Below are 12955 nucleotides of genomic sequence, written 5' to 3'. Positions count from 1 at the left end.
TACGTAAACAATTTGTACCATATAACCAATTAGATTCAAGAGTAAAGTTCTATGGAGTACACAAAATATTGGAGTATTGGAGTACAAAGTTGGATAAAATGTAATCTATTCATCTAAATTTCAATTTTTTTGTTCAATAATATTCGTAAACATTTAATAACATGCACATTATGTTCTACACAACATAAACATTGTAATTTAAGGTAGAATAATGACTTTTATAAATTACAGGACTCTATGTTCTGCAATATAACTAATAAGCAGAACAATAATGTTAATACTTGTTAAAGTTGAAAGATATTAACGATTGATAGACAATTATGTGCAAGACAACTTATAAATGATAGATTGTATGAAAATTTGTATAATCAAATCTATTATTTATGATTAAACTAAAAAATTAAGACTTGTACTCCAATACTCCAATGTTTTTGTGTACTCCATAGAACTTTACTCTTCAAGAGTAAAATACATACATCAAATTTGAATTAGATCCTAAAATCTTTTAAAAGATAGTTTATATTTTATATTTGTCTCGTGTTTTGTTCAAATAATTTATATTTCAAAATTTTGCAATCAATATTAATTTACATGCAATTCGTAGTTTTCTTAAATAAAAGATAATGATTAATATAAAGAGTCACATTTACTTGAAAATATATGAATGCAGGTCAATAATATATACTCCCTCCGTCTAACTAATTTCTTATCTATATTTTTGTATAAGATTATTATAATAAAATAAAATTTATTTCAAGAAAGGTATAATATAATAAAAATCCATCACATGCATTCTAAAATTAATTAATATTTTATTAGAACGTAAATAGTCGTATTTTATTAAGTATTCCTCGACGTCGCCGAGCTGCGACACCTCCCACTTTAATCGAATATTTTATATTATAATATTTTATAATCAAATCAAAATAATTATATAGCTAGTGACGTCTCGCGTTTTGTTCAAATAATTTATATTTTAAAATTTTGCAATCAATATTAATTTTCATGCAATTCGTAATTTTATTAAATAAAAGATAATCATTAATATAAAGAGTCACATTTACATGAAAATTTGCGAATGCAGGTCAATAATATATACTCCCTCCGTCTAACTAATTTCTCATCTATATTTTTGTATAAGATTATTATAATAAAATAAAATAAAATTTATTTCAAGAAAGGTATAATATAATAAAAGTCCATCACATACATTCTAAAATTACGTAATATTTTATTAGAATGTAAATAGTAGTATTTTATAAAGTATTCCTCGACGTCGCCGAGCGGCGACGCCTCGCACTTTAATCGAATATTTTATATTATAATATTTTATAATCAAATCAAAATAATTATATAACTAATGACGTCTCGCGTTTTGTTCAAATAATTTATATTTTAAAATTTTGCAATCAATATTAATTTACATGCAATTCGTAGTTTTATTAAATAAAAGATAATCATTAATATAAAGAGTCACATTTACATGAAAATTTGCGAATGCAGGTCAATAATATATACTCCCTCCGTCTAACTAATTTCTTATCTATATTTTTGTATAAGATTATTATAATAAAATAAAATAAAATTTATTTCAAGAAAGGTATAATATAATAAAAGTCCATCACATACATTCTAAAATTATGTAATATTTTATTAGAACGTAAATAGTAGTATATTATAAAGTATTCCTCGACGTCGCCGAGCGGCGACGCCTTACACTTTAATCGAATATTTTATATTATAATATCTTATAATCAAATCAAAATAATTATATAGCTAATGACGTCTCGCGTTTTGTTCAAATAATTTATATTTTAAAATTTTGCAATCAATATTAATTTACATACAATTCGTAGTTTTATTAAATAAAAGATAATCATTAATATAAAGAGTCACATTTACCTGAAAATTTGCGAATACAGGTCAATAATATATACTCCCTCCGTCTAACTAATTTCGTATCTATATTTTTGTATAAGATTATTATAATAAAATAAAATAAAATTTATTTTAAGAAAGGTATAATATAATAAAAATGCATCACTTACATTCTGAAATTACGTAATATTTTATCAGTGCGTAAATAATCATATTTTATAAAGTATTCCTCGGCGTCGCCGAGCGGCGACGCCTCGCACTTTAATCGAATATGCTCGACGATGCCTCGCACTTTAATCGAATATTTTATATTTTCATATTTTATAATCAAATCAAAATAATTATATAGCTAATGACGTCTCGCATTTTGTTCATATAATTTATATTTTAAAATTTTGCAATCAATATTAATTTACATTCGTAGTTTTCTAAAATAAAAGATAATGATTAATATAAAGAGTCACATTTACATGAAAATTTGCGAATGCATGTCAATAATATATACTCCCTCCGTCTAACTAATTTCTTATCTGTATTTTTGTATAAGATTATTAGAATAAATTAAAATAAAATTTATTTCAAGAAAGATATAATATAATAAAAGTCCATCACTTACATTCTAAAATATGTAATATTTTATTAGTATGGAAATAGTCATATTTTATAAAGTACTCCTCGGCGTCGCCGAGCGGCGACGCCTCGCATTTTAATCGAATATTTTATATTTTAATATTTTATAAGCAAATCAAAATAATTATATAGCTAATGACGTCTCGCGTTTTGTTCAAATAGTTTATATTTTAAAATTTTGCAATCAATATTAATTTACATATAATTCGTAGTTTTCTTAAATAAAAAATAATGATTAATATAAAGAATCACATTTACATGAAAATTTGCGAACGTAGGTCAATAACATGTACAAAAGAGAATATACAAAATAGAAAGGAAAGCATTGGCAATGAGTGGAATATCATTTTGAAATTTGAACGTGGGATAGTTATGTGTATTTTTATCAGTTTAGGTATAAGAAAGAGAAAGCGTACTTTGAGAAGCCAAACTTCTGATATAAGCTGTAGTAGTTAAAATCTGTTTTAATTTCGTGTGCACATGCTGTGGGCCCGTTATAGTGGCAGCTCGCTGTCAATGTACACTTGCACGTAAGTGGTGGCAATTTCGCAATTACGAAGTAAAGTAGGGTTGAAATGTTTTCATGAGTAGTAAACACGCTTCAGAAGCTATAATATAGGTTGATCAATCAAAGATTTTTAAAACAATGCTTACCTACTCCTATAATCATGTGATTAGTGTAGCTGTATTGAAAATAGGATCACGTGTGTTTCATAAGGCATAGCCCTATTATCAATTCAAAAGAGCTAAACATGTTCTTGACAATATTGATGGAAAATCTTTCTTATTTGATTGGTCGTATAAAAATTATTCATTGAAACTTAAACATGAGAGTATATTATAATAGTTACTTACCCTCTCCGTTTTATTCAAATATTTATATCTAAGTTGGGCGTGGAAGTTATAAAAATAAGTAAAATAATGAGAACATTTTCAAAAATTGAATATAGTGGTGGGATTAATTGGTATTTAGTGTATAAAATAAGTATATTGCAGAAAAGTAGTGCGATTAGTGGATTTTTATATTATAAAATTATATTAAATTTTGTAAAATTTGAAATGTAAAGAACTGGATGGACATTATAAAAAAAATATAAAGAAATAGTTGGCACATAATGAGTAGTTATTAGTTTTTTGTATTATAAGATTCATTGATAAATCACGATTCATAAGCGATAATAATTGTTATTTGGACGGTTGTCATGAATAGATGATAAATATGGGAATTTTGATAATATCAAAGATAATAGTCAAATATCAAAATATTTGGTCAAAACTTTGATATTTAGTCATATATTTGATTTTATACATTAATATAAAATGTAAAAGTTGAATTTTTTTGGAAAAAAAGAATTATTTTTATGGAAAAACCAGACCACTTGTTCTTATCAAATTTTTTATTAAGAGTATTGTAAATAGCTATGTATATTATAATATATATGATAAAATAAAAACATTACATCATTTGAATAGCCTAAACGAATAATATTAAAGCAATCATATTCATCATAATAAAAATGAAAATTAAATACCATACAATCTGGTATTTATATTAAAATTTGAAGTTCAACATATAATCTGGTATTCTTATTAAAATTTATGCTTATTTTAAACAAAACGTATAAATATAATTTTTCATTACAAATATTTAGTTTTGCCAAACAAAACACGTTAAACATGTCATAAGTGATAATTCTCTTATAAATTAGAAAATTTTATAATTATATGAGAAAAAAATCTTAAATTAGATATCATAAACACGCCTATCAAGTGAGCTCGGAATGATCTATTAAAAATATATTATACACATGGATTACATGGGCGGGAATAATACATAAATTTGGAATGATTTGAATTACAAATCTTAGTACAGACTTAGCCTGGATCTAGGAAGGACGGACGAAAAAGGAAATAGGGAGGAGTACGGGAAGTAGGGAGATGCAGGACCGAGCGAGGCGTGTGTGTATACTCATTGCCCATCTTAAAATATTGAGTAAAAAGTATGGAAGGGTTTGATGGGTAAAACTTTAGCACAACATTAGCCTACCTCTTTGTAACAAATCTTTGTTTAATAAAATTAGTTTCTTTTAAAAAAAACATTTCTTTTTGAAAATAGTGGAGGATATCTCGTAATAACACTAACATGATTACCTCATTCGTTTCAATTTGCATGTCCATTTTAAAAAATCATAAAGTTCAAGAAAAATGAACATTCATGAATTAATTACATTAAATAATCATAATATGTGAAATGAGATTAATGAAATATAAATAAGAGATATTTGAAATAAAAATTGATTTTAGAAATATAATTTTGCATTGAAAGCTAAAGTGAACAACTAATTTGAAACTATTTTTTCGTAAATAAATTGATTATATTTTTAGAGAATGAAAATAAACTAAATATATTTGCAAATATTAAATAATTCAATTCAATTATATATTAGAGAATGACTACTGAAGTTGTAAATATCAAACACAAAATCCAAATAACGTTGTTAGGTTGCTTTCTTTGATACTCCCTCAGTTCCGGCGGCAGGTTTTTTACGTTATTTTTTGACATGCATTTTTAAATAATGCATTTTGAAATATATGCGTGCTAAACTTAATATATGCCGCTACTTTTTTTCCTACATGCTTGCTATTATGGACATGTTTGGGTGAGTTACTATTCTTTACGCTGAGTGCTCTGTATTTCAATTCTTTACACCATGCCCATATTTTTGGGATGTTAGTATGTCATGTTTTGTATTTTGTGTGTGTTTTCTTATCGTTGTCGGAGATTTCTCTAAGAAGGATTCATATGGTATCTTGGGTCATCTGTAAGACTTGCATCGATTCTGAGATGACGGTGGATATCGCAAAATCTCACCTTTCACTACAAAAATTTGTTCATATTTTGGGTGTCCATGTTGCTCCAATATCAGTTGATACAACTGATAGTTCTGAACGTTGGGCTACAGATGATGCTTATGTGAATGTCAATTGTGATGCTACCAGTTTCATAGGTGATGTAGGTTGGATTGCTCGATATTTCATTGTATTACGTTTTAGATCAAAGAATTTAAATATTCTATGTTTTAAGCGATCTGAAAACAAAACGGCTATTTGTGTAGCTTGTTCTTTGTTTCACAATTAGATTGTAGTTAACAGTTGGGGGTTTGTCCTGGCTGTGTTTCGATGAGTGATTTCTATTAATAAAATCATTTGTTTGTCAAAAAAATAGTTTATTCAAGTGATTTTATATCATAGATTATCCGACAATACATTTAATTTGACAGATAATTCATTTGAGTGAAAAAATTGATTTTAATTTTAAATTTTTTTTGAAAATAAATTAGGTTAATAAAAAAAATATCCAATGAACTTCTAATTTTAAATCAATTCTGATCTTGTTTTTAATTTTAAGTTGTTTTCCAACATATTACACAAATATATGTTTTTCAGTTTTGAAAGTCTGATAATAAATTGAAACCCAAGACTAATTCCCCGCCGCACATACTCTATATGTTTTAACATATATTTTTCATTAAATTATTAGTAATCTTTTATATTTAAGTGTTATAATTAAAACACTTATAGTTGGTGTGTCAAATAAAATCAACCTAATAAAAATTAGTGTTAGTAATTTTATTTAATATTATAAGAAATTTGTATGAAAGGTAAGATTCATAATATTATAAGAAATTTGTATGAAAGGTAAGATTTATAGTGGGTGTTTGGCAACTCCACTTCTGAGCTTATTTATAAAAAAAGTGCTCTATGTTTTTTGATGGCCTGTTTGGCAAATAAATTTAAGTACTTATCATGGGTATTGCTCAAAAAAATAAGGTATGGATCCTAGCTTTTTTTGTTCACCACAACTTTTTCTTGTTTTAATTAACTTCAAACTTATAAGTCATCATATTCAAACGCTTATAACAACTTATAAATCCAAATCAACTTCTCACTTATAATTCACTTTTTTATTTTAAGTAATAAATCACTTCTTTTAAGTTTAGCCAAACGGTCCTGCAGTGTTTTTGAAACTTAAATTTGGTGATATAAATTATGTGCATGTGCGGAAGAGTGGTGTTTTCTATCCGACGATGTGCTCAAATCTCATTACATTTCCCGCGTCCATCAGATTTTCTGACTAATATGGATGCACAGCCGCACAGGACCTGATGGCAGTGGAGCAAGTACTCTCGAGTCTCGATCATGGGTTTTCAAAACTCTGGGCAAGATGTCACTGTTAAGCAAGGTGGTACTGACAGTACCAGTCCAAAGAAATCCTGTAGGGCTGCAAGTATCTAGTGTCAAAGTAGCAATCTAGTTTAGTTTAGTCTGCTGATCTTCTTCTTCTTCCGTCCCGCTGGTTGTACGGGTTTATTGTTTGCATGTATTTTGAGACTTCTCTAAAGCAGAATTTCATAATATTTTTTATAATTCTCTTTTAATTAAATAAAGGTCAAATATCAGATTTTTATTCAGAAAAAAATGAATTTAGAAAATATAATATAATTATATTTTAAAAGAATCTTAAAAAACGTGCCAAAAAATCCAGTATATAATGAGATGTCACATTTGGTGTAAAAATTACTTCAATCCAACATGTGTAAAAATTATTGGTTGACACCAAATTTGGGGTCACATTTTCATTTGGTGTAATTTTTAGACTAATTTGGAGTTTTTTAAAATGCGTATTATGTCTCCACACTTATTAAAGAAAACAGATTAATTTCTTTTATGTCCCATTAAAGTTGTTTTATCGTATATTTTTTATTCTTCAATCATAATCATTTTATTTTTTTTACTATTTAATTCATATTTTTTATTTATTTCAAAATATCAATAAATTTATATTCTTATATAAATTTTTTTTTCTTAAATAAATTTGATTCAAAAATAAAATACACAATGATTAAAAACACAAACTTAATAAGGAAGCTCATTTTGAACTTCGCAACCCCTTGAGCTTGATGAAACTTAATATCCTTTTAATCAATGGAGAAGTGTTGTTCAGTAGTTTTAAAAGACCTCCAACCTAGACTCCAGAGTTTAAAAGCATAAACCTTTCCCTTACTATTGTTATTCATTGTCATTAGACCATCCCAAAAAGTGAAAAAGCTTTATCCCGCGCGCGGATGTGCATATTTAACTGTACTCGAGTCTTAACAGTTGGCTCGGTTTAGTAATTTGTTAATAATATAAAAACGGTTTCGCTAGTGTGTGTCCATCTGCACATGTTAAACGCGGAAATTTTTTTATTTGAGAGATTTTGATTGATGTGATTGGTGTATTTGTAGGGGGTCTATCATTATCATGCGATAGGAGCCATTGATTTTGATTGGCGTGGTTGGTGTATTTGCAGGGAGGTCCACCATTATCATGAGATAGGAGCGAATCAAAATGACTAAGTACAAAATTTTTCACGCTTAGCAATGGACACACCATAGAAAAACCTATATTAAAATTATGAGCATGTGCATGAACTATTTTCATAAGTAACCCGTAAGTCGTAACCCCAACTTGGCAACTTCATGACAACAACCATCTCAGTTTACTTTTTGAAATGTACTTTGTAAACTAATTTTTCGAAACGAACCGTTAAATGCGGTTAATAAATTCATAATTTGGGCCGGGATAGAGTGGTGTTTTCGATCAAACAACCATATTGTTGTCCTCAAATCTCATCTTGATCATGAATTTAAAAGACATGCGGCAACCAGAATCCAGAGTTTAAAAGCATACATCTTTCTCTTACAATTGTGATTTCTACTAAATTGAGTTATTAATAAATTCTCAAGTCAATAATTACTCATTATCATATTTTAAAATGAGATCATAAATATATGAATGTGTTTTATATATTATTTACGCATTTTGTTAATTACATAAAATTATTAATTATTAAATTTGAAATTTTCAAAATAAATAAATAAATTAGGACTCATGACATATTTGTCACAAAATAATATTTTTAAATTCACTTCCCAATACATATTACGTAGAGTGAATTAATTTGTACTTTTTTTTTTTGACAAAGAATTAATTTGTACTTTTGAAAAATCTAATTTCTTTTTTGTTTTTTCTAAATTTTAAATGTGTGGATTTCCTGATTCCTAAAATTTTGTTACTTATTTTTATCTAACATAAAATTATATATATAATTGAGGGTGTTACAATATCTCTGATCATAGAAAATTCAGTGACAAATATATTTATTTCCTTTAAACCATTCAGTTCTCTATTACACTCATGGGTGGAGTGATAATTGGTTTACAAATAGCTTTTTTGGAAAGTCCCAGAACACTTGAACAGAGGCGCTGCAATTGTTTTTGCAGTTTCAAATCCAGATTCTTTGCGAATTCCTCAAATTCTCTTAAACTCCTCTCTTTTCCCCGATTCAATGCCAACATGATCATATTACTATCAACTGCATTGTTTAATCTTATGCAAGAACTGGTGTCCGAGTATTCAGGCACTACTGCATTGTTGAAGTATCCACTGCATATTATGTACGTCAAAGATAATGATAATGTTTCACACATAAGTTATGAATATATTTAAGAGCATTTATTTATAGAAATGTTCACCTTCATGAAGATGACTTCTCCTTTTGCGACACTTTCAAACATTTCCTCCTCTAGCATTAAATCTGTTGTTTCTAAGTGCAGGGTATTCAAATACATGCATGCCAGCATGAGCCTTGTTAAAGTGATACCTAAAAACATTTAAACAACCACAAAAGTCTGTAGATGTCTTCTTATCAGGTTTAAGCATTTAGACATCACTAACCATTTCACACGGACTCTTCTCTTTGCCATCTTCTCCGGCTGCTGCGGTCCATTTCAAAGAATTCTGTCAAGCACTGCCGGAGCAGCAGGACCTGGACAATTCCTGGGCAACACCTCCGAGAGGGGAGATACCATTTACAGTAAAAAATACAACGATGATCTCGAATAATAGGACATTAAACAAAGATGGTATACATTTTTAAGTACCTGAGACGGTAGACATTTCCTTTAGCACAGGAGTACTGTTCTAGCAAAAGAAGACGATAATCTCTTGTAGATCTTGGTTTTTTCATCAAGAACTCATCAAAAATGCCAAATTCAAAATCCAGATGACTGAAAAACAAACAAACAACATGCATTACATTATATGTGTGGCAAAATTAGTGTAATTAATGTTTCTTAAAACATTGCATAAATGCATAGTTACATACAAAACAATCAATTTGTTAAACGCAGAAACTTGAGAGAGGGAAAGTAAATAAGCTGAGCGAGAGAGAGGTTTTGCAAATTTCAAGTAAATAAGTTGAGAGGGTGAGAGGGTTTTCAAATTTTGAAATTTGAAGATGACTAAAACAGATGAGAAAGATGACTTACATGAATTGTATATGATTTTAAGTACAATAACCCATCAACTTTTCACATTGGGAGTGAGAAGCACAACACATATTGTACAACATACAGCTGTTCTATTACAAAAACACAACACGCACGCAAATTCTCCATGTAGTACTGATATATGACAAAGCTTTAATGACAGCATGTCCTTCATTTTTTAAAAAAATAAAAAGCATGCAGGAGAGCAGAGAACTACACTATATGTATATGCAATTGCACATGCAAAAACAGGAGAAGTATTATACATGTAGGCATACATAGTATATCAGTCGTACAAAAATCATAATACATCAGCTTTTCCTTTGTAAATTTGTACAAATGTAGTATTAGTAGGTAAATACATAGTATTATACGTAAGAGGGAGTAGAAAAAGTACAGTATGAAGGTACTGAAATTTTTCAGGAATTATAAGTTATATAGATTCTTTTTTTCCCTGTAAATTCGATAAGGTTTGAGTTCTCTAACTCCTTTCTATAACACATATTAGAATGCAAAGGTGTGAATATTGACCAGAGGTTTGAAACTTTGAAAGAATTCCTAAATATAATACTAATTTAATCAACTAAAGAATTATATGAATCAAATGTGTAGGTATTTGATATTTATGTAATCTGGTGAATCTTTCGATGAGGGTTCAAAATTAGTATTTACAAATTAAGGTGGATGTGGTGATAGGGTTAAAAATGGGGTGGGGAAAATGGGGAACTCGTCCCAACCGGCCCCGAATGGGTCAGATCCACCCCACTAATGGGGTAGTGACGGGGATTGATTTTATGCCCCGCCAAAATATGAGGCAAATATGGTATTTGTTGAATCCCCGCGGGGATTCCCCGCCCCGCCCCGTATATATTTAATATAAATAAATAATTATATTTAATATATTTAATATTATTATTTTATAATGCACAAAATTATAATTTTAAAATCTATTTAATTTGGAGAAGATGAAGACTTTTGATATTAAGTCATTAATGTCTTTAGTTTGTGAAGTATTTTAAATAGTTCAGATCTTGAGACTTGAAAGTATTAGAAAGTTCTTGTTACTAAAATGTCTTTTTTGATATTTTTATATGTAAAACAGTTACTAGAAAAAGATTGCGTGATTATATTGTTATTCTAATTTGACATGCATGCATTATTTAGTTTTTTTCTTTTAATGTACGTGCCTCGTATATTTTTATTAAATTCTGAAGAAAAAATTACAAAATTTTTAAATATTATTTAAAATATAATATTATAGCAGCGGGGCGGGGCGGGGCGAAATTATATTAAATCCCCAGTGGGGCGGGGATGAGGATTAAAAATAAATCTCCGCGGAGAATGGGGCGGGGACGGGGCAGGAAAATATATATGGGGTGGGGGCGTGGAGCTGGGAAATGAAGGCCCCGCCCCGAACCCACCCCATTTTTAAGCCTATGTGGGGATCTCATTCAATTGAAGAATGGGATCATTATTTAATTGATGATCAACTAAAATTTTTAGAAACACTTCACATCAATTGTATTTGGATTTTTGATTATAATTTTTTTATAAATTCTAACTTAAAATAAAATTCAACAATTTGGTGATTTTTAATTTTATTTACACCTACAAATTTACCAATTTCAACTACATAAATATAAGTTTTCATTAATATTAATATATTTATACTTTATTATATATTTATATTTAAATTGTTTATATCATAAATATTAATTATAAACATATCAAATAAATGGTAGTGTAAGAATAAAGCCGATCGGGTTTTTTCAACGGAACCAAGTTCTTTCTATTATATAGCGAAAGAATACTACCAACAAACCAGAAACCACAAACCCTGACAACTCCAGCAAATAAGTAACCACAAATCTGAGGCGATTTCACCCCAATTCAAAGCTAATTCAAGTCAATTTCAGCTTAATCTAGTGAATATTTTCTCCGACTTACATATACGTGTGTGTGTATGTATATGTTTGTGTTTTCCTGTATGTAAATTTTGATTTTGCTTTATAAATGTATGTATATATACATTGATGTATATATGTTTGTAGATTTAGATAAAGTTGGATTTTCTAGTTCATTTTTGAATTTGATTTTTAGTTTGAGTTTGTAGATTTTGGATTTTTTAGTTCAATTTTGAGTTCGAGTTCGAGTTTGATATTTTAGATTTGGATAAAGTTAGATTTTTTTGGTTCATTTTTGAGTTTGATTTTCAGTATGAGTTTGTAGATTTTGGCAAAGTTGGGTTTTTTTAGTTCAATTTTTGAGTTTGACACTGTAGATTTAGATAAAGTTGGATTTTTTTTAGTTCGATTTTCTGTTTGAGTTTGTAGATTTTGGCAAAGTTCGAATTTTAATTTAATTTTGAGTTCGATTTTGATTTTGATTTCGAGTTTATAGATTTTTGTAAATATCAATTTTTTAGTTCGAGTTTGAGTTTGATATTGTAGATTTTGATAAAGTTGGATTTTTTGGTTCGATTTTGAGTTTGGTAATTTGAATTTTGTTAAAAAACTATCAAACATTTTCACCTCATCTAAGCTATCAGACAATTGACCAATACAAAAACATATTTCATTCAAGCTATTAAATTTCTCATCAGCATCCTCTCGAAAATCATCCCCAACATCCTCTGAAACGCTAAAACATAGATTTTGAATGATGATGTAAAGGGATCATGTGGACGCGGGAGTGACGCGGGAGTAGATCCAGATACCACATCATCCCCAACATCTTCAACCACATTATCACCAACCTCCTCAACCACATTATTACTATCATAAAATTTATTATTGGGGACATTCCAACATCATTCTCTTCTTCAATTTCAATTATAAGTTTGTTAGATGTAATGGAATTATTTGGGATTTTTAATTTGAACCTCATCCCATATATGTATATAATTATTTTATTTTTATTAATTTTTGTAATTGATCTCATTTTTCAATATCAATTTGATCGTAAAAATACTTTATTTTATTATTACGATATATAGAAGAAATAGTCATGATATTTTAATTATATAACTAAATTAATTTTTCCTTAAAATTTGAATCATATATTAAAAAGAAAAT

At 28.2% G+C, this 12955-nt stretch overlaps 1 long non-coding RNA gene across 1 annotated transcript; it reads right to left on the bottom strand.

The window, feature by feature from the left end:
* Positions 1-8670: 8670 nt before the first annotated feature.
* LOC108213726 (uncharacterized) lies at positions 8671-9866 on the bottom strand. The gene is made up of 3 exons (XR_001805358.2): positions 9719-9866; positions 9087-9620; positions 8671-8997 (listed from the first exon to the last, which is right to left on the bottom strand). It is a non-coding gene; the product is annotated as an uncharacterized LOC108213726 (long non-coding RNA).
* Positions 9867-12955: the final 3089 nt, after the last annotated feature.

The sequence above is a fragment of the Daucus carota genome, chromosome 3 (assembly GCF_001625215.2).
Source record: "Daucus carota subsp. sativus chromosome 3, DH1 v3.0, whole genome shotgun sequence".
Classification (NCBI taxonomy): Eukaryota; Viridiplantae; Streptophyta; class Magnoliopsida; order Apiales; family Apiaceae; genus Daucus; species Daucus carota.
The sequence above is the reverse complement of the archived record's forward strand: the minus strand, read 5'-3'. Positions and strand labels throughout refer to the sequence as shown.